Source organism: Myxine glutinosa, chromosome 1 (assembly GCF_964187855.1).
Source record: "Myxine glutinosa chromosome 1, kmMyxGlut1.1, whole genome shotgun sequence".
Lineage (NCBI taxonomy): Eukaryota > Metazoa > Chordata > Myxini > Myxiniformes > Myxinidae > Myxine > Myxine glutinosa.
The window spans coordinates 37,073,034-37,092,564 of record NC_136261.1 but is presented as its reverse complement, the minus strand read 5'-3'; the positions used below and the strand labels follow the sequence as shown (position 1 = coordinate 37,092,564).

General features: G+C 52.7%; 1 protein-coding gene and 1 long non-coding RNA gene across 2 annotated transcripts in view; one reads left to right on the top strand and one right to left on the bottom strand.

Moving 5' to 3' along the window:
* The window catches only part of API5 (apoptosis inhibitor 5), a 54,863-nt gene that overhangs the window by 32,703 nt on the left and 2,629 nt on the right, over positions 1–19,531 (bottom strand). The window lies entirely within an intron of this gene.
* Positions 104–19,330, top strand: LOC137422944 (uncharacterized). Its single transcript, XR_010983613.2, has 2 exons — positions 104–197; positions 17,687–19,330. It is a non-coding gene; the product is annotated as an uncharacterized LOC137422944 (long non-coding RNA).

The window sequence follows — 19,531 nt, the reverse complement described above, 5'->3', positions numbered from 1 at the left end:
CATCTAAAATAGCTATTAAAGCGTTAGATGACGTACAGTACTTTCTTGGAGAGCACACCCACCCAATTATCCGGAAGTACGCCCATCTGTTTATCCCGACCACGCCCATCGTATCTCTCGAAAGTCGAAACACTTCCACGATGGATGGTTGGTGTAATGACGTCAAGTACATGAAGTTTCTTTCCTTACGAGCACAGGTACCCGACGTTGCCAGGAAACGCAGAGTCGCCTCGCTATCTGGAATATTAAGAGGAAGATGGAGGTTATATTGTGTTTTGACCGACAAGTTTTAAGAGAAAATAAATGAAAATTAACTTTCATCCTTTAAAAATGGAGCGAACGAATTAGTGAAATATCAGTTGATTTTTGTTTGTATCCTTTTCTCACCTTTGTTGGAAGTAGAGCGACCTGCTTTGTGAATCTTTTAAAGGCGGTGTATAAATCAGGCATGCTGTTTGATAGGGTGATATTAAAGCGCGGCGTTACGCGCGCTGCTTGTGAGCAAGGAGGAAGCGGACAAGCGGTAACATATAAACGTCTTTATTGTAAGACTACACTGTAACACTGAAATGCTCCGGGCTGGTCGCCCGGTGTATATCATGAGGCCACGCCTACCCCTCGGGCGTGGCCACCGCCCACTTGGTGCGTGGAATGATGTCACCACGCCAGTGGGCTTTTGTGTCCGCCACACGCGCCCCCCCAGAATTCCCGCGCACCTGGAGGGCCAGTTTGCGGGGCAGACGAATGACCCGGCCGAAGCGCCCCCTGGCGATCGGCGGCGTCCGGGGTGCAGGGATGCCAGGTGGGATGGGTGCAGGACCGGGGGGCGGCGTGGCGGCGGGGCTGGGCGGTGCCGGGGGTCCGCCCGCAGGAGGGCGGCCCCGACGTGGGGGTCGGGCCACTGGCGGTGGATGGTCCACATCGAGGTGGGCCAGCTTGAGGCGGTCTACCGAAACGCGGTCAGGAGTACCGCCGATGTCCAGGGTGAAGTGCTTCGCCCCGGTCTCCAGCACGCGGAAAGGCCCGTCGTACGGGGGCCGCAGTGGTGTCCGATGGGCATCGTGGCGGACGAAGACGTACTCCGCCGTGCGAAGCTCCGGGGCGACGTGCGTCGGTGGGTGCCCGTGGCATGCCGTTGGCACCGGGGCGAACCTCTGGGCGGTCTCTTGCAGAGCGGAGCGCTGCTGTGCCGCGGACCATGGTGCTGTGGAGTCGGGGAGGAACTCGCCCGGCACCCGCAGCGGTTGCCCGAAGACCAACTCCGCCGCGGATGCGCGCAGGTCCTCCTTGGGCGCCGTCCGGAGGCCCAGCAGGACCCAGGGGAGCCTGTCGACCCAGCCGCCGTCGCGGAGGGTGGCCCGGAGCGCGGCCTTCAATGAGCGGTGAAATCGCTCACACAGGCCGTTAGCCTGGGGGTGGTAGGCCGTGGTTCGGTGCAGCCGGACCCCGAGCCCCTGCGCAACCGCCCCCCAGAGCTCTGAGGTGAACTGGGGGCCGCGGTCGGATGAGATGTCTGAGGGGGCGCCGAACCGGGCGACCCAGGTGGCGATGAAAGCCTGCGCGACATCGGCCGCCGTTGTCGACGCCAAGGGCACGGCCTCCGGCCACCGGGTGGTGCGGTCCACCATGGTGAGGACGTAGGTGAAACCCAGCGAGGGGGGCAGAGGTCCCACCAGGTCCACGTGGACGTGGTCAAACCGGCGTTCCGGCACCGTGAACGGGGCCAACGGGGCCTGGGTGTGCCGGTGCACCTTGGCGCGCTGGCACGCGAGGCACGTCCAGGCCCAGCCGCGGACGGCCTTCCGGAGGCCATGCCAGACGAACTTGTCGGCGATCAGCCTTTGGGAGGCCCTCGCGCCCGGGTGGGACAGGCCGTGGATGGCGTCAAACACCTGGCGCTGCCAGCCCGCGGGCACGATGGGGCGAGGACGCCCGAGGGAGACGTCGCACAAGAGGGCCACGCCCGCGCCGTCGAACGGCACCTCGGTGACGCGGAGGCCCATGACGGCGGTCCGCAAGGCCTGGACGTCGGGGTCAGCGGCCTGGTCCGCTGCCATCCGGGCATAGTCGATGCCGAGGTGGACTGCGTGGGCGACGGCCCGGGAAAGGCAATCCGCCACCGGGTTGTCCTTCCCCGCGACGTGCTGGATGTCCGTCGTGTACTCGGACACGGCCGAGAGGTGACGCTGCTGCCGGGCCGACCACGGCTCGGTGACCTTGCCCATCGCAAAGATCAGCGGCTTGTGGTCGACGAAGGCAGTGAACGCCCGGCCCTCGAGCAGATGGCGGAAGTGCCTGACCGCCAAGTGAAGTCCGAGCAACTCGCGGTCGAAGGTACTGTAACGGCGTTCGGGCGGGCGAAGCTGCCGGCTAAAGAACGCCAGCGGTTGCCAAGCTCCACGCACCCATTGCTCGTGCACCGCGCCCACCGCGTAGTCCGAGGCATCGGTGGTGAGGGCGATCGGTGCATCGGGCGCCGGGTGCGCGAGCATGGTGGCGTTAGCCAAGGCGAGCTTCACGCCCGTGAACGCCGTGTCCATCTGCTCGGTCCAGGTAACGTCGCCTTTGCCCGGCTTACCTCGGAGAGCTTCGTGCAGGGGGCGCAGGAGCTGGGCGATACGGGGCAGGAACCGATGGTAAAAGTTCACCATGCCCAGGAACTCCTGCAGCCCTCTGATCGTGTGGGGGCGCGGAAACCCCTTCACCGCCTCCACCTTGGCCGGCAGGGGGACGGCTCCGTGCCTGGTGACACGGTGCCCCAGAAAATCGATTGTGGCGGCGCCGAACCGGCACTTTGCGGGGTTCACAATCAGGCCATGCTGGCCCAGGCGTTCGAAGAGCGTGCGGAGGTGGCGTAGGTGCTCTTCGCGGGACGCGCTGGCGACGAGGATATCGTCCAGGTAGACATAGACAAAATCCAAGTCGCGCAGGACGCTGTCCATCAGTCGCTGGAACGCCTGAGCCGCATTCTTCAGACCGAAGGGCATGCGCAGGAACTCGAAGAGTCCGAATGGCGTGATGACCGCCGTCTTCGGGACGTCCTCCGGCCTGACGGGGACCTGATGGTAGCCGCGTATGAGGTCCACCTTCGAGAAGAAGGACCTGCCCGCCAAACGGGCGGAAAAGTCCTGAATGTGGGGGACGGGGTAGCGGTCGGGAGTCGTGGCGTCATTGAGACGGCGATAGTCCCCGCACGGTCGCCATCCCCCGCCGGGCTTCGGCACGATGTGCAGCGGCGACGCCCAAGCGCTCTCTGAGCGCCGAACGATGCCGAGTCGCTCCAGGGTAGCGAACCCCGCTTTTGCCACCGCCAGCTTCGTCGGCTCGAGGCGGCGTGCCCGGGCGTAGACCGGTGGCCCGACAGTGGGGATGTGATGGGCCACCCCGTGCTTGACGGCCCCCGCCGAGAAGGTGGGCCGCGTGAGGGCCGGGAAGCCGGCGAGGAGGCGGGTGAATGCGTCCGCTGCCGGAAGCGTACAGACCAACGTGGCCGGAACCGAATCGTTCGGCAAGCCGCTTGGCAAGCCGCTCGTTGAGCTGGGCAACGCACAAGCGAGCGAGCTGAACGTCTCGGCCTGGACAAGCCGTCTGCGCTTGACGTCGACCAGGAGCCCATTAGCGCACAGGAAGTCCGCGCCAAGCAGTGCCATGGGCACGTCGGCGGTGACGAACGTCCATCGGAAAACCTGCCCTCCAAACCGCAGTGAGAGGCAGCGTTTTCCGTACGTACGGATGGGCGTCCCGTTCGCGGCAAGCAGCGCGGGGCCCCCACCCGCGGCGTGCTTGTCTGACGTGCCGGCGGGAATGACACTCACCTGCGCTCCCGTGTCGCACAGGTAACGGCGCCCGAAGAAGGTGTCCGTTATGAACAGCAGGCTGCTCGAACGGCCGGCGCTCATCGCCACTATTGAGCGCCGGCCCGGGCGTTTCCCGACCCGTTGAAGGAGCACGGCGGATGACACCGCCGAGCTTCGTGGCCGAACTTGGCGTGGAACCAGCACCAGGTGGTGGAGCTGGAGGAGCGCGGCTGGCTCCGCCAGGCCCAGGCCGGTGGAGTTGGCGGGTTTCCCCGCGGTGGGGGTTTTCGCCGCGGCGGTGGGCGGGGCGTGGCGGCGTTCACGAGGTGCGTATCAGCATGCTGCTGAACATCAGCGCGCTGTAGAAGCTGATGCTGTGGAACATGCTGCTGAACATCAGCGTCGAGGGCCGTGACGGCCACGCCGACGCTCGCCCGCGTGTCCGAAGCGGCGAAGTACCTGTCCGCCTTGGCGGCCAATGCTCGGGGTTCCGTTAGCTCGGTCCCGGCCAACGCGAGGCGAACCTGCGCTGGAAGTTGGCGCCGGAAAAGCGCCCGGAATAGCGAACCGGGGGCTTCGTCGCCCAACAGTGACAGCATATGGTCCATTCGGACCGACGGGCGCGTCTCACCGAGCTCGGGGAGATCCAGGAGGCGATCGGCCCGTGCGTCGTCCGTGAGGCCGAACGTGGCTAGGAGTAGCCGCTTGAGTGCCTCGTACTTGTGACCGTCCGGTGGGTGGCGAAGGACGGACACAACTCGAGCGGCCGTGCCGGGCCCGAGGGAGGCGACGACATGGCAGTAGCGCAGGTCGTCGTTGGTGAGGCGCCGAAGCTGAAATTGGGCTTCGGCTTGAACGAACCAGACTTCGGCCTGGGCCTCCCAAAATTCGGGAAGTTTAATCGCCATTGCCTTGTCGTTGGCCATTGCAATGGCGTCGTGTTCGGAAGGATCGCTACGGCAGATCCAACGTCGAGGGTCACCAGTAAAGCGCGGCGTTACGCGCGCTGCTTGTGAGCAAGGAGGAAGCGGACAAGCGGTAACATATAAACGTCTTTATTGTAAGACTACACTGTAACACTGAAATGCTCCGGGCTGGTCGCCCGGTGTATATCATGAGGCCACGCCTACCCCTCGGGCGTGGCCACCGCCCACTTGGTGCGTGGAATGATGTCACCACGCCAGTGGGCTTTTGTGTCCGCCACACGCGCCCCCCCAGAATTCCCGCGCACCTGGAGGGCCAGTTTGCGGGGCAGACGAATGACCCGGCCGAAGCGCCCCCTGGCGATCGGCGGCGTCCGGGGTGCAGGGATGCCAGGTGGGATGGGTGCAGGACCGGGGGGCGGCGTGGCGGTGGGGCTGGGCGGTGCCGGGGGTCCGCCCGCAGGAGGGCGGCCCCGACGTGGGGGTCGGGCCACTGGCGGTGGATGGTCCACATCGAGGTGGGCCAGCTTGAGGCGGTCTACCGAAACGCGGTCAGGAGTACCGCCGATGTCCAGGGTGAAGTGCTTCGCCCCGGTCTCCAGCACGCGGAAAGGCCCGTCGTACGGGGGCCGCAGTGGTGTCCGATGGGCATCGTGGCGGACGAAGACGTACTCCGCCGTGCGAAGCTCCGGGGCGACGTGCGTCGGTGGGTGCCCGTGGCATGCCGTTGGCACCGGGGCGAACCTCTGGGCGGTCTCTTGCAGAGCGGAGTGCTGCTGTGCCGCGGACCATGGTGCTGTGGAGTCGGGGAGGAACTCGCCCGGCACCCGCAGCGGTTGCCCGAAGACCAACTCCGCCGCGGATGCGCGCAGGTCCTCCTTGGGCGCCGTCCGGAGGCCCAGCAGGACCCATGGGAGCCTGTCGACCCAGCCGCCGTCGCGGAGGGTGGCCCGGAGCGCGGCCTTCAATGAGCGGTGAAATCGCTCACACAAGCCGTTAGCCTGGGGGTGGTAGGCCGTGGTTCGGTGCAGCCGGACCCCGAGCCCCTGCGCAACCGCCCCCAGAGCTCTGAGGTGAACTGGGGGCCGCGGTCGGATGAGATGTCTGAGGGGGCGCCGAACCGGGCGACCCAGGTGGCGATGAAAGCCTGCGCGACATCGGCCGCCGTTGTCGACGCCAAGGGCACGGCCTCCGGCCACCGGGTGGTGCGGTCCACCATGGTGAGGACGTAGGTGAAACCCAGCGAGGGGGGCAGAGGTCCCACCAGGTCCACGTGGACGTGGTCAAACCGGCGTTCCGGCACCGTGAACGGGGCCAACGGGGCCTGGGTGTGCCGGTGCACCTTGGCGCGCTGGCACGCGGGGCACGTCCTGGCCCAGCCGCGGACGGCCTTCCGGAGGCCATGCCAGACGAACTTGTCGGCGATCAGCCTTTGGGAGGCCCTCGCGCCCGGGTGGGACAGGCCGTGGATGGCGTCAAACACCTGGCGCTGCCAGCCCGCGGGCACGATGGGGCGAGGACGCCCGAGGGAGACGTCGCACAAGAGGGCCACGCCCGCGCCGTCGAACGGCACCTCGGTGACGCGGAGGCCCATGACGGCGGTCCGCAAGGCCTGGACGTCGGGGTCAGCGGCCTGGTCCGCTGCCATCCGGGCATAGTCGATGCCGAGGTGGACTGCGTGGGCGACGGCCCGGGAAAGGCAATCCGCCACCGGGTTGTCCTTCCCCGCGACGTGCTGGATGTCCGTCGTGTACTCGGACACGGCCGAGAGGTGACGCTGCTGCCGGGCCGACCACGGCTCGGTGACCTTGCCCATCGCAAAGATCAGCGGCTTGTGGTCGACGAAGGCAGTGAACGCCCGGCCCTCGAGCAGATGGCGGAAGTGCCTGACCGCCAAGTGAAGTCCGAGCAACTCGCGGTCGAAGGTACTGTAACGGCGTTCGGGCGGGCGAAGCTGCCGGCTAAAGAACGCCAGCGGTTGCCAAGCTCCACGCACCCATTGCTCGTGCACCGCGCCCACCGCGTAGTCCGAGGCATCGGTGGTGAGGGCGATCGGTGCATCGGGCGCCGGGTGCGCGAGCATGGTGGCGTTAGCCAAGGCGAGCTTCACGCCCGTGAACGCCGTGTCCATCTGCTCGGTCCAGGTAACGTCGCCTTTGCCCGGCTTACCTCGGAGAGCTTCGTGCAGGGGGCGCAGGAGCTGGGCGATACGGGGCAGGAACCGATGGTAAAAGTTCACCATGCCCAGGAACTCCTGCAGCCCTCTGATCGTGTGGGGGCGCGGAAACCCCTTCACCGCCTCCACCTTGGCCGGCAGGGGGACGGCTCCGTGCCTGGTGACACGGTGCCCCAGAAAATCGATTGTGGCGGCGCCGAACCGGCACTTTGCGGGGTTCACAATCAGGCCATGCTGGCCCAGGCGTTCGAAGAGCGTGCGGAGGTGGCGTAGGTGCTCTTCGCGGGACGCGCTGGCGACGAGGATATCGTCCAGGTAGACATAGACAAAATCCAAGTCGCGCAGGACGCTGTCCATCAGTCGCTGGAACGCCTGAGCCGCATTCTTCAGACCGAAGGGCATGCGCAGGAACTCGAAGAGTCCGAATGGCGTGATGACCGCCGTCTTCGGGACGTCCTCCGGCCTGACGGGGACCTGATGGTAGCCGCGTATGAGGTCCACCTTCGAGAAGAAGGACCTGCCCGCCAAACGGGCGGAAAAGTCCTGAATGTGGGGGACGGGGTAGCGGTCGGGAGTCGTGGCGTCATTGAGACGGCGATAGTCCCCGCACGGTCGCCATCCCCCGCCGGGCTTCGGCACGATGTGCAGCGGCGACGCCCAAGCGCTCTCTGAGCGCCGAACGATGCCGAGTCGCTCCAGGGTAGCGAACCCCGCTTTTGCCACCGCCAGCTTCGTCGGCTCGAGGCGGCGTGCCCGGGCGTAGACCGGTGGCCCGACGGTGGGGATGTGATGGGCCACCCCGTGCTTGACGGCCCCCGCCGAGAAGGTGGGCCGCGTGAGGGCCGGGAAGCCGGCGAGGAGGCGGGTGAATGCGTCCGCTGCCGGAAGCGTACAGACCAACGTGGCCGGAACCGAATCGTTCGGCAAGCCGCTTGGCAAGCCGCTCGTTGAGCTGGGCAACGCACAAGCGAGCGAGCTGAACATCTCGGCCTGGACAAGCCGTCTGCGCTTGACGTCGACCAGGAGCCCATTAGCGCACAGGAAGTCCGCGCCAAGCAGTGCCATGGGCACGTCGGCGGTGACGAACGTCCATCGGAAAACCTGCCCTCCAAACCGCAGTGAGAGGCAGCGTTTTCCGTACGTACGGATGGGCGTCCCGTTCGCGGCAAGCAGCGCGGGGCCCCCACCCGCGGCGTGCTTGTCTGACGTGCCGGCGGGAATGACACTCACCTGCGCTCCCGTGTCGCACAGGTAACGGCGCCCGAAGAAGGTGTCCGTTATGAACAGCAGGCTGCTCGAACGGCCGGCGCTCATCGCCACTATTGAGCGCCGGCCCGGGCGTTTCCCGACCCGTTGAAGGAGCACGGCGGATGACACCGCCGAGCTTCGTGGCCGAACTTGGCGTGGAACCAGCACCAGGTGGTGGAGCTGGAGGAGCGCGGCTGGCTCCGCCAGGCCCAGGCCGGTGGAGTTGGCGGGTTTCCCCGCGGTGGGGGTTTTCGCCGCGGCGGTGGGCGGGGCGTGGCGGCGTTCACGAGGTGCGTATCAGCATGCTGCTGAACATCAGCGCGCTGTAGAAGCTGATGCTGTGGAACATGCTGCTGAACATCAGCGTCGAGGGCCGTGACGGCCACGCCGACGCTCGCCCGCGTGTCCGAAGCGGCGAAGTACCTGTCCGCCTTGGCGGCCAATGCTCGGGGTTCCGTTAGCTCGGTCCCGGCCAACGCGAGGCGAACCTGCGCTGGAAGTTGGCGCCGGAAAAGCGCCCGGAATAGCGAACCGGGGGCTTCGTCGCCCAACAGTGACAGCATATGGTCCATTCGGACCGACGGGCGCGTCTCACCGAGCTCGGGGAGATCCAGGAGGCGGTCGGCCCGTGCGTCGTCCGTGAGGCCGAACGTGGCTAGGAGTAGCCGCTTGAGTGCCTCGTACTTGTGACCGTCCGGTGGGTGGCGAAGGACGGACACAACTCGAGCGGCCGTGCCGGGCCCGAGGGAGGCGACGACATGGCAGTAGCGCAGGTCGTCGTTGGTGAGGCGCCGAAGCTGAAATTGGGCTTCGGCTTGAACGAACCAGACTTCGGCCTGGGCCTCCCAAAATTCGGGAAGTTTAATCGCCATTGCCTTGTCGTTGGCCATTGCAATGGCGTCGTGTTCGGAAGGATCGCTACGGCAGATCCAACGTCGAGGGTCACCAGTAAAGCGCGGCGTTACGCGCGCTGCTTGTGAGCAAGGAGGAAGCGGACAAGCGGTAACATATAAACGTCTTTATTGTAAGACTACACTGTAACACTGAAATGCTCCGGGCTGGTCGCCCGGTGTATATCATGAGGCCACGCCTACCCCTCGGGCGTGGCCACCGCCCACTTGGTGCGTGGAATGATGTCACCACGCCAGTGGGCTTTTGTGTCCGCCACAATATTACTCTTAAATGAACAAAATGGAAATGTTGAAAAAATGAGTTTTGAATATAGCAAGCGTTTTCTGAATCTAATCGATATGACAAAATGGGACTGAAACTGTGAATGAGACTCACCATTATTATATTTATAAGTGAAGAAGAAGATAATTTGTTTTAATGTAAATTGAAACCGGCACATCAAGCTTCACCTAACTCATCAACGTCATACTCAGTGGCGTCACTCGGGTTGGTGTCACCCAGTGCGGTAACTCATGGTGTCACCCCCCCCCCCCCCACCCCCCTCCCACATTAGTCAGGTTCACGATGTTAACAAATATAATTTCGTTCAAAATTTTGGGAGATTAGCAAACCTGTACATTTTTGGAATCATCAGAGCATGGAGAATCCGAAAATCAATGTTGGCATTTGTACAGACACAGATTTTGGATTTTCAAAATGGCCGCCATAAAATACATATTTTGCGCTGTCTCGGCTTCGAGTCAACCTATAAACTTAATCAAATATGCTAATCCTATGTTTTCTGGGTCAATGAATCCAATAAAGGCCTCAAAACAGTGCTCAGGATTATAGAAAAGCAACAAACAAGTACAGATACATTCAAAGTACACCGCCCCCATGCCAAATAATTAAATAGCCTCCGGCGCCCGGCAATACCGCAGTGCACCTCATAGAGGCTGCATTGGGAGGCAGAGGTGTATGCTAATTGATTGATTAATTGCATAATTAAAATCAATAAAACATTATCACAAAATATTTTCTTAATCAATTGGCTAATAGCATAACTAAACCACAAGTGCTTCATCCGAAGATGTATCTTTTAGAAATTTAATTAAATAAGTCATTAATTAAAAATTAAATAATTAATTGATTAATCAATAATTAATCAATAAATAATTAATCGATTAAATGATTAATCAATAAATCAAAAATATCCTTGATAGCCACATCACTTGGTCACTGTCATGTCCAAATATTAGCTTCCCAGCTCAAAAGGTGCCTGAGATATTGGCCAAATGAGAAAGAAAATAAATAAATGATTAATAATGAAAATAAATAAATAATAATCATTAAAAAATTTAATTATTAATCAATTCGGTCAGAGAACACATAAACCACCACCATTTCATCAGAATCTGTAACTGAAAAAAAAATAAAAAATTAGTAATTAATCGAATAATTAAATAATTAATCGATTAATTGATTAATTGATTAATCAATAAATCAAAAATATCCTTGATAGCCACATCACTTGGTCACTCATGTCTAAATATTAGCTTCCAAGCTCAAAAGGTGCCTGAGATATTGGCCAAATGAGAAAGAAAATAAATAAATGATTAATAATGAAAATAAATAAATAATAATCATTAAAAAATTAAATTATTAATCAATTCGGTCAGAGAACACATAAACCACCACCATTTCATCAGAATCTGTAACTGAAAAAAAAAAAAAAAAAAATTAGTAATTAATCGAATAATTAAATACTTAATCGATTAATTGCTTAATTGATTAATTAATAAATCAAAAATAGCCTTTGCAGCCAAATCACCCGGTCATTGGCATGTCCAAATATCAGCTTCCTAACTCAAAAGGTGCCTGAGTTAATGGTCAGAAGAGAAAGGAAATTTGATTAATTAAATAAGTACTTTCCTCCTTCATGATGTCTCTGATGCCTTGGTATCTCTCCCAGGTTACTCCCTCCTCCAGTATGATAGACCTGAGGTGGGGTTGGGGTTGGTATCTTTATAAAAAACTCTCTTCCTCACTCGCCCTCCACTGCCCTCTCTCCACCTCACCCCCAGGAATACCTTTGGCTACGGCTTCCCCTTCGCTCCCACCTTTTGTTCATATGTGTGTTGTACCGTCCACCAAACAGCGATGACTCCATCTACATCTCGCTGTCTGATAATATGGACCAACTTCTATCTACCCATCCCAACTCTCTCTTCCTCATATGTGGTGATTTCAATTGTCACCATGCCAGTTGGCTGGGTGTGGGTACCTCTCTCACCAGCCATGGCTCTTCAGCAAAGGACTTCTGCGACTCACTGGGACTGACACAATCTGTCAATTTCCCGACCCGGATCTCAGTCAACGGAGCATCTTCTCTTCTGGATTTGGTTTTGACAAACTTCCCTGAAAATGTCTGCTGCTCTTCTTCTGCTCCAATCGGCTCATCTGATCATGTGCTTGTCAAAGTGGACATCTCTCTGACCATTCTCAGAGAGCCTGCTCAGCGTCGACAAGTCTGGCATTTCACTCAGGCCAACTGGCACGGTCTTCAAGCAGCCATCAATCATCTGGACTGGTCTCCCATCTCTACCACCTCTGACATCAACTCATCCTGGGAATTCTTTCAAAGTAAATTGCTCTCTCTCATGCACAGATTTATCCCATCTCGTCTTCAGTTGTCATACCCTTCCTCCCGTCCATGGTACACGGAATCTTGTGGTGAGGCTGTTGCCCTGAAACAACTTGCTTTCGTCTCCTGGAAAGCAAATCCAACGGAAGGAAATCTCATTTCCTTTCACAAAGCCCGAAACAAGTGTGTGTCCACCCTCAGTAGAGCCAGGAAAGAATTTCTCACCGTTCTCAAGACCGAACTCTCTTATCTGTCTCCCTCTTCCAAATCCTGGTGGCGTCTGGTCAAATCTGTTTCTGGTGTTTGTTCCCCCTCCATCCCCTCCCTCACCTCAAACGGCTTAACGGCTGACTCCGCACGTGAAAAAGCTGAATGCCTCAACTCTGTGTTTGCCTCTAAATCTTGTGTCCCAAACCCATCCCTCTCTGTACCCACCGTACCCAGTCGTACCCAGCTGCTCCTGGACTCTGTGTCCTTTGCTCCTGACAAGGTGGAAAAGCTTCTGTCAACCCTCGACTCTGATTCTGCAACTGGTCCTGACGGCATCAGCCCACGGGTCCTAAAATCATGTTCTTCCGCTCTTTCACTCCCTCTTTCTGTTCTCTTCACCCTCTCTTTTGCTCAAGGTCATCTGCCATCTGCTTGGAAATCAGCCAACATCACCGCTTTGCACAAAAAAGGTGCAAAAACAGATCCCAGCAACTACAGACCAATCAGCCTTCTCCCAATTATCAGCAAAGTCATGGAATCCATCATTGCTTCAGATATGAAATCTTTCCTCTTCTCCAATGGCTTGATCTCTGATCATCAATTTGGTTTCAGACCTGGTCACTCTACTCGGGACATGCTGCTTCTGCTTTCTCAACAATGGATGGAGGTCCTCAACGCCAAACAGGAAATTAGAGCTGTCTCCCTTGACATTTCACGTGCCTTCGATACGGTCTGGCACTCTGGTGGCTCTGCTCACCAAACTTTCCTCCTTTGGTATCCATGAAAATCTCCACACATGGCTGGCGGACTTCCTCTCTGGTCGTAGTCAACGTGTGGCCCTGAATGGGTTTCTCTCATCTCCTCTTCCTGTTCAGGCTAGAGTTCCCCAAGGTAGTGTTCTGGGCCCTGTGCTTTTTCTGGTCTTCATCAATGATCTCTCTGACTCTCTTGAAAATCCTCTCTATCTCTTTACTGACGACTCTACTCTCTGTCGCTCCATTCCTCATCCCTCAGATCGGCAGTCTGCAGCCTCCTCACTCTCTGCAGACCTGGACAAAATCACAGACTGGGCAAACAAATGGAACATGTCTTTCAATCCTGATAAATCTCACACTCTTACGATGTCGCTCCGAAAAGACCGACTGGAAAACCCTCCCATCCACTTTCTGAATAATCCTCTCCAAGAAGTTCTGTCACTCAAGCTTTTGGGTCTCACTATTTGCCATGATCTTTCCTGGGAAAACCACATTTCAAATCTGGCCTCCAAAGCCAGTCGCCGACTGGGCATCCTCCGTCGTGCGAAGTCCTTCCTTGGCACACCTGAGCTCCTCACCACATACAAGGCTTTCATCCGCAGCTCTATGGAATACTGCTCTCCCCTCTGGTCTGGTGCTCCTGCCTCACACCTAGCCCGTCTTCACGCTGTTGAAACCAAAGCGTTCAGAATCATTGGAATCTCCCGCGATGAAGCTAACTCCAAGGGCCTTTCACTCACTCACCGCAGGCAGGTTGGTGGTCTTTCTGTCTTCTACCGACTCCTCTCTGGCCTTGCCCCCCCCCCCCCAGCCCTCTCTGGGCTCTGTCCCCCAAATATTCCTACAGGTCGCACAAGATCTGCCTGCAACCCTCTTATGGTTAAACTGCCAAAATCAAGACTTTCTGCTCACCTTCACTCCTTCATTCCTCTTTTCTCCCACCTCTGAAACAAACGCCCTCACTCTCTTCAATCCCACTCCACCCTCCAGGTCTTTAAAACAGCTGTTCACCACCATCTCTTATCCTCCCCCATCCAAAACCTTGATCTTTTCTACCCGACGGAGGCTGCCCAGTCGGCGACTGGCTTTGGAGGCCAGATTTGAAATGTGGTTTTCCCAGGAAAGATCATGGCAGATAGTGAGACCCAAAAGCTTGAGTGACAGAACTTCTTGGAGAGGATTATTCAGAAAGTGGATGGGAGGGTTGTCCAGTCTGTCTTTTCGGAGAGACATTGTAAGAGTGTGAGATTTGTCAGGATTGAAAGACATGTTCCACTTGTTTGCCCAGTCTGTGATTTTGTCCAGGTCTGCAGAGTGTGAGGAGGCTGCAGACTGCCGATCTGAGGGATGAAGAATGGAGCGACAGAGAGTAGAGTCATCAGCAAAGAGATAGAGAGGATTTTCAAGAGAGTCAGAGAGATCCTTGATGAAGACCAGAAAAAGCACAGGGCCCAGAACACTGCCTTAGGGAACTCCAGCCTGAACAGGAAGAAGAGATGAGAGAAATCCATTCAATACATATTTTGCGCTGTCTCGGCTTCTAGTCAACCTAGAAACTTAATCAAATATGCTAATCCTATATTTTCTGGGTCAATGAATCAAATAAAGGCCTCAAAACAGTGCTCAGGATTATAGAAAAGCAACAAACAAGTACAGATACATTCAAAGTACACCGCCCCCATGCCAAATAATTAAATAGCCTACGGCGCCCGGCAATACCGCAGTGCACCTCATAGAGGCTGCATTGGGAGGGCGAGGTGTATGCTAATTGATTGATTAATTGTATAATTAAAATCAATAAAACATTATCACAAAATATTTTCTTAATCAATTGGCTAATAGAATAACTAAACCACAAGTGCTTCATCCGAAGATGTATCTTTTAGAAATTTAATTAAATAAGTCACTAATAAAAAATCTAATAATTAATTGATTAATCAATAAATTAATCAATTAATCAATAAATAATTAATCGATTAAATGATTAATCAATAAATCAAAAATATCATTGATAGCCACATCACATGGTCACTGTCATGTCCAAATATTAGCTTCCCAGCTCAAAAGGTGCCTGAGATATTGGCCAAATGAGAAAGAAAATAAATAAATGATTAATAATGAAAATAAATAAATAATAATCATTAAAAAATTAAATTATTAATCAATTCGGTCAGAGAACACATAAACCACCACCATTTCATCAGAATCTGTAACTGAAAAAAACAAAAACATTTTAGTAATTAATCGAATAATTAAATAATTAATTAATTAATAAATCAAAAATATCCTTGATAGCCACATCACTTGGTCACTCATGTCCAAATATTACCTTCCGAGCTCAAAAGGTGCCTGAGATATTGGCCAAATAAGAAAGAAAATAAATAAATGATTAATAATGAAAATAAATAAATAATAATCATAAAAAAATTAAATTATTAATCAATTCGGTCAGAGAACACATAAACCACCACCATTTCATCAGAATCTGTAACTTAAAAAAAATTTTTAGTCATTAATCGAATAATTAAATAATTAATTGATTAATTGATTGATTAATAAATGATAAATAGCCTTTACAGCCAAATCATCTGGTCATTGGCATGTCCAAATATCAGCTTCCTAACTCAAAAGGTGCCTGAGTTAATGGTCAGAAGAGAAAGGAAATTTGATTAATTAAATAAGTACTTAATTAATCGCTAATAATTAAATAACTCCTCAATTATTTGATTGATCAAAAAACAAAAAATATAGTTTTTGACAATGGACTTGCTCACTATTGTGCCGAAATTTCAGCTTCCCAGCTCAAAGGATGGCTGAGATATTGCCCGGATAAACAAACAAACAAACAAGAAAACAAGAAAGCAAGAAAACAACCAGAGTGAAAACTGAGTCCTCCCTTTCAGCGTGCGTCACTGCCGAGCCCCCTTCGGTGCCCAGCAATGACGATTTGCAATGCCTGGAGATGGCATAGGAAAGGTGCGGTGTACAACAAGAAAGAAAACAAGAAAGAAAACAACCAGAGTGAAAACTGAGTACTCTCTTTCAGCGTGCGTCACTGCCGAGCCCCCTTCGGTGCCCGGCAATGACGATTTGCAATGCCTGGAGATGGCATAGGAACGGTGCGGTGTACAACAAAGGTAATTGAAAACCATTGTCTTTATATTTGTGATGTAACTGTATTACATAATACATGATATTGCAAGTCATATGAAGTTATAGGTATGGGTTTATAAAGCAAGAAAGCAACCTTGTTAGTATCAGATTGAACTATAAGTCCTATACACAGGATCTACTAGGTCTATACCGTTCAGGAATATGCTTTTACAGATCTTCATCACTGTCCTGAGTGTCATTTTCGCAAAGGTATCTACGCAAATGTAAACATTAATTTTTGGATTCCTCATGCTCTGAATATTCAAAAAAAAAAGTATAGTTTTGCTAATCACCAAAAATTTTGAACGAAAAAACATAGTGAACCTGACTACATGGACCTCCTCCCGTACCAGACCACACAGAATCCTTAGTAATGTTTTTTGTACTAATGTTACTCGTAAATCGTAATTCCCGTGTATCACTGAATGTAATGGCGATAGTAGTGACATAAACAACTAGCAAAATTAAAATTACACCTTTATATTACAATATTATACGCACAGCCTAAATATATTTACATTTACATAGTTTCATGTGGTTAAAGTGAAAATTCGGTAAGAAAACAATAGAATTCTAAGTAAAAACGTTTAAGAACTACATCAAAATTATGTTGATTTTAACGTTAAACTTTATTGTTACATGAGATACATTAATGGATTAGGTTTGCATAATCAATAACGGCCCAAATAATGTAGAACTTGTAGACAAATGCATATGGAAATATACTCATAGATGAAATAATACCATAAAAATAAACAGGAACAAATACACAAGCATTTCAGCACTTATTGAACATCTCGACTAATTCAGAACGTTCCTACCCTGGCCTTCAAAGCTGCGAACTTGTGTGAATCACTTCATCAAAATCAATGCCTTTCGCCAACTCACTCACAATTGATAATATCGCAAGATCGGAAAGCTTTGACACTGCAAAAATTTGGTGTCACCCCCTCTGATAGTGTCACCCGGTGCGGTCCGCACCCCCCGCACCCCCTAGTGACGCCAGTGGTCATACTCATGTTTGCAGATTGCGTAGCATCAGAATTTGCGAATAAATCTCCTATAGGACCGTTCTTGACGACGGATGGATGCACGCAGGCACGCCGAGACCGAGCTCCTTTTATATTATAGAAGAATATTATGGTACTGATGTTCTGTCGTACGCATTGCTATTCAGAGAATGAACAGCAGTCATACCTATGAACTGGACCACAAAATAAGTGTAAAGCGGATGATGCGGATGAGGCCAACTACCTTACTTATAATAACATAAGTTTATTATGTTTCATGTGTGTTTCTGTTTATGTTTTTATGTTAGCTCTTACACGAGCCTCGACTTTGTATACAAAAATAAAACTATTGTGCTTGCATTACGGAAAAAAAAAAATAGCGTTACATAATTTTTGAACGGCTCCATATTGGGGTTAAACAATCCATGACCATGTGATGAATCAGCTCGTTATGATTTAACCATGGAGAGGGTGACATGAATGAGTGTTGACTTCATATTTTAATAGCACATTAAATGTACGTTTCCCAATGGTGCTGTTCATATTTTAATAGCGCTTTAAATGTGCGTTTCCCAATGTCGCTGTTCATATTTTAAGAGTGCTTTAAATGTGTGTTTCCCAATGGTGCTGTTCATATTTTAATAGCGCTTTTTATGTGCGTTTCCCAATGTCACTGTTCATATTTTAAGAGCGCTTTAAATGTGCATTTCCCAATGTCGCTGTTCATATTTTAAGAGCGCTTTAAATGTGCGTTTCCCAATGTCTCTGTTCATATTTTAATAGCGTTTTAAATGTGCGTTTCCCAATGTCGCTGTTCATCTTTTAAGAGCGCTTTAAATGCACGTTTCCCAATCGGCCCTTCACCCAATTTTTTCGCAGGTTGTGACTACAGTGCGGTCATTCTTGTTTTGACTAAGGATTCCAGCTGGACAAGTCGGCGAGTCACCAGTTCATCACTTTGCCCCATGAGTCATCGCGAATCTGCTGAACTGTTGGGCTCGGGAACAATGCAAGGATCTGCAGAAACTTCCAAGATAGCAGAAAATCCCATTTCCGACGATCAATTTGAAAGTTGTGGTGGAGAGTGGGCTCCAGCTGCAGGAAGTACTGGGGGAGTGTAAGGAGGCATTTGGGAAATGGGCTGAAAATGAGCGTGGAGAGGACGGAGGTGATGTGGGTCAGGCCGCAGAGAAAATAAATGAATGTCAGGTTGGAAGGGAAAGAGATCAGACAAGGAAATAGGTTTGAGTATCTGGGGGAAACAGTGAACAGGGATGGTAAGTCAGAGGCACGGAGGAGGACTCAGGTGGGTGTGAATGCGTGGAGGAAGGTGGAGGGCGTAATGGCAGACAGAAATATTTCAAGGAGTTTTGTATAGCAATGACAGCCCACACACAGGTTCTTCCGCTCAAACGTTTAATGGCGTCTCCTTCTCCCACTCCTCACCAAGGCTCGTCCACATCACTACCGATTACGCATCATCCTTTCCGGTTCATCATGCATTAATTAATATTCATGTAACCCCCCAATGCCACATATTCCTTTTTTTCGTCAAGATAACAACTAATAATGAAAAAACAAAGAACATAGTAAGCCTGTAATTAATGGTAAATAGAATGAATACTGAAGTAAGCATGTAATTGATGGTAAATATAATGAATACTGAAGTAAGCATGTAATTGATGGTAAATATAATGAATACTAATGAACATGTGGTGGCAGTAACACAAGCCCCACCCCCAAAGGATGCATATGCTCTGTGTTCTTTTCTGCGTTTGACTTCTTGGTACTCCAAATTCATTCCAAATTATGAGGCCGTCATGGAGCAAGTGCTCTACAGTAGAGAAGGAAGCACTTGCCTGCATCTGGTCAACTGAGAAATGTCATACTTACCTGTGGGCTCGGAAATTTATCCTGCCTACAGACCACAGTCCACTGACCACACTACTGTCTTTGAAAGGTCTTGGTCGAGCTGGAATGAGAATTGCACATAGGTCTGCACGCTTACTGTCGGTTAACTACGAAATTGTAAACAAACCTTACCATCAAAATGTGACTGCAGACTGTTTATCTTGGTTACCACTCCCCATGACAGAGTCTTACCACGAACCGGATGTAGAAATGGTGGCTTTAGTGTCCGATGACTTCTCTGCTGTACTGTGGAACAATTCAAGGAAGCTTGTAATAGATGCCCTATTCTACAGAAGGTGCTAAGATATGTCTCCAGAGGATGGCCTTGCAATGCAAAGGACATTGACCCAAATGTACTTCCCTACTTTCGCATTCGGAATGAACTGGCTGTACATGTGAATTACTTAATTTGTGGCACTCACCGTGTGATAGTGCCGACAGAACTTCAACCCAAGTTAATCCAGCTTGCCCATGATACGCATCAAGGAATTGTAAGAACTAAACAAAAGCTGCGTGACCTCTATTTGTGGCTAGGGATGGACTCTCAAGTAGAAGTTGCCATTAAGTCGTGTATTACTTGCCAAATGCATGATAAAACAGCTGTCACTCAGATCCCACCTTTGTCGCCAATATGTTGTACAGCAATGACAGCCCACACACAGGTTCTTCAGCTTAAACGTTTAATGGCGTCTCCTTTCCCACTCCACCACAGCTTGTCCACGTCACTACCGGTTACGCCTCATCCTCTCTGGGTCATCATGCATTCATTAATATTGCCGTGTGCCCGGAGGTAAGACCCCTGGTTGACGAATG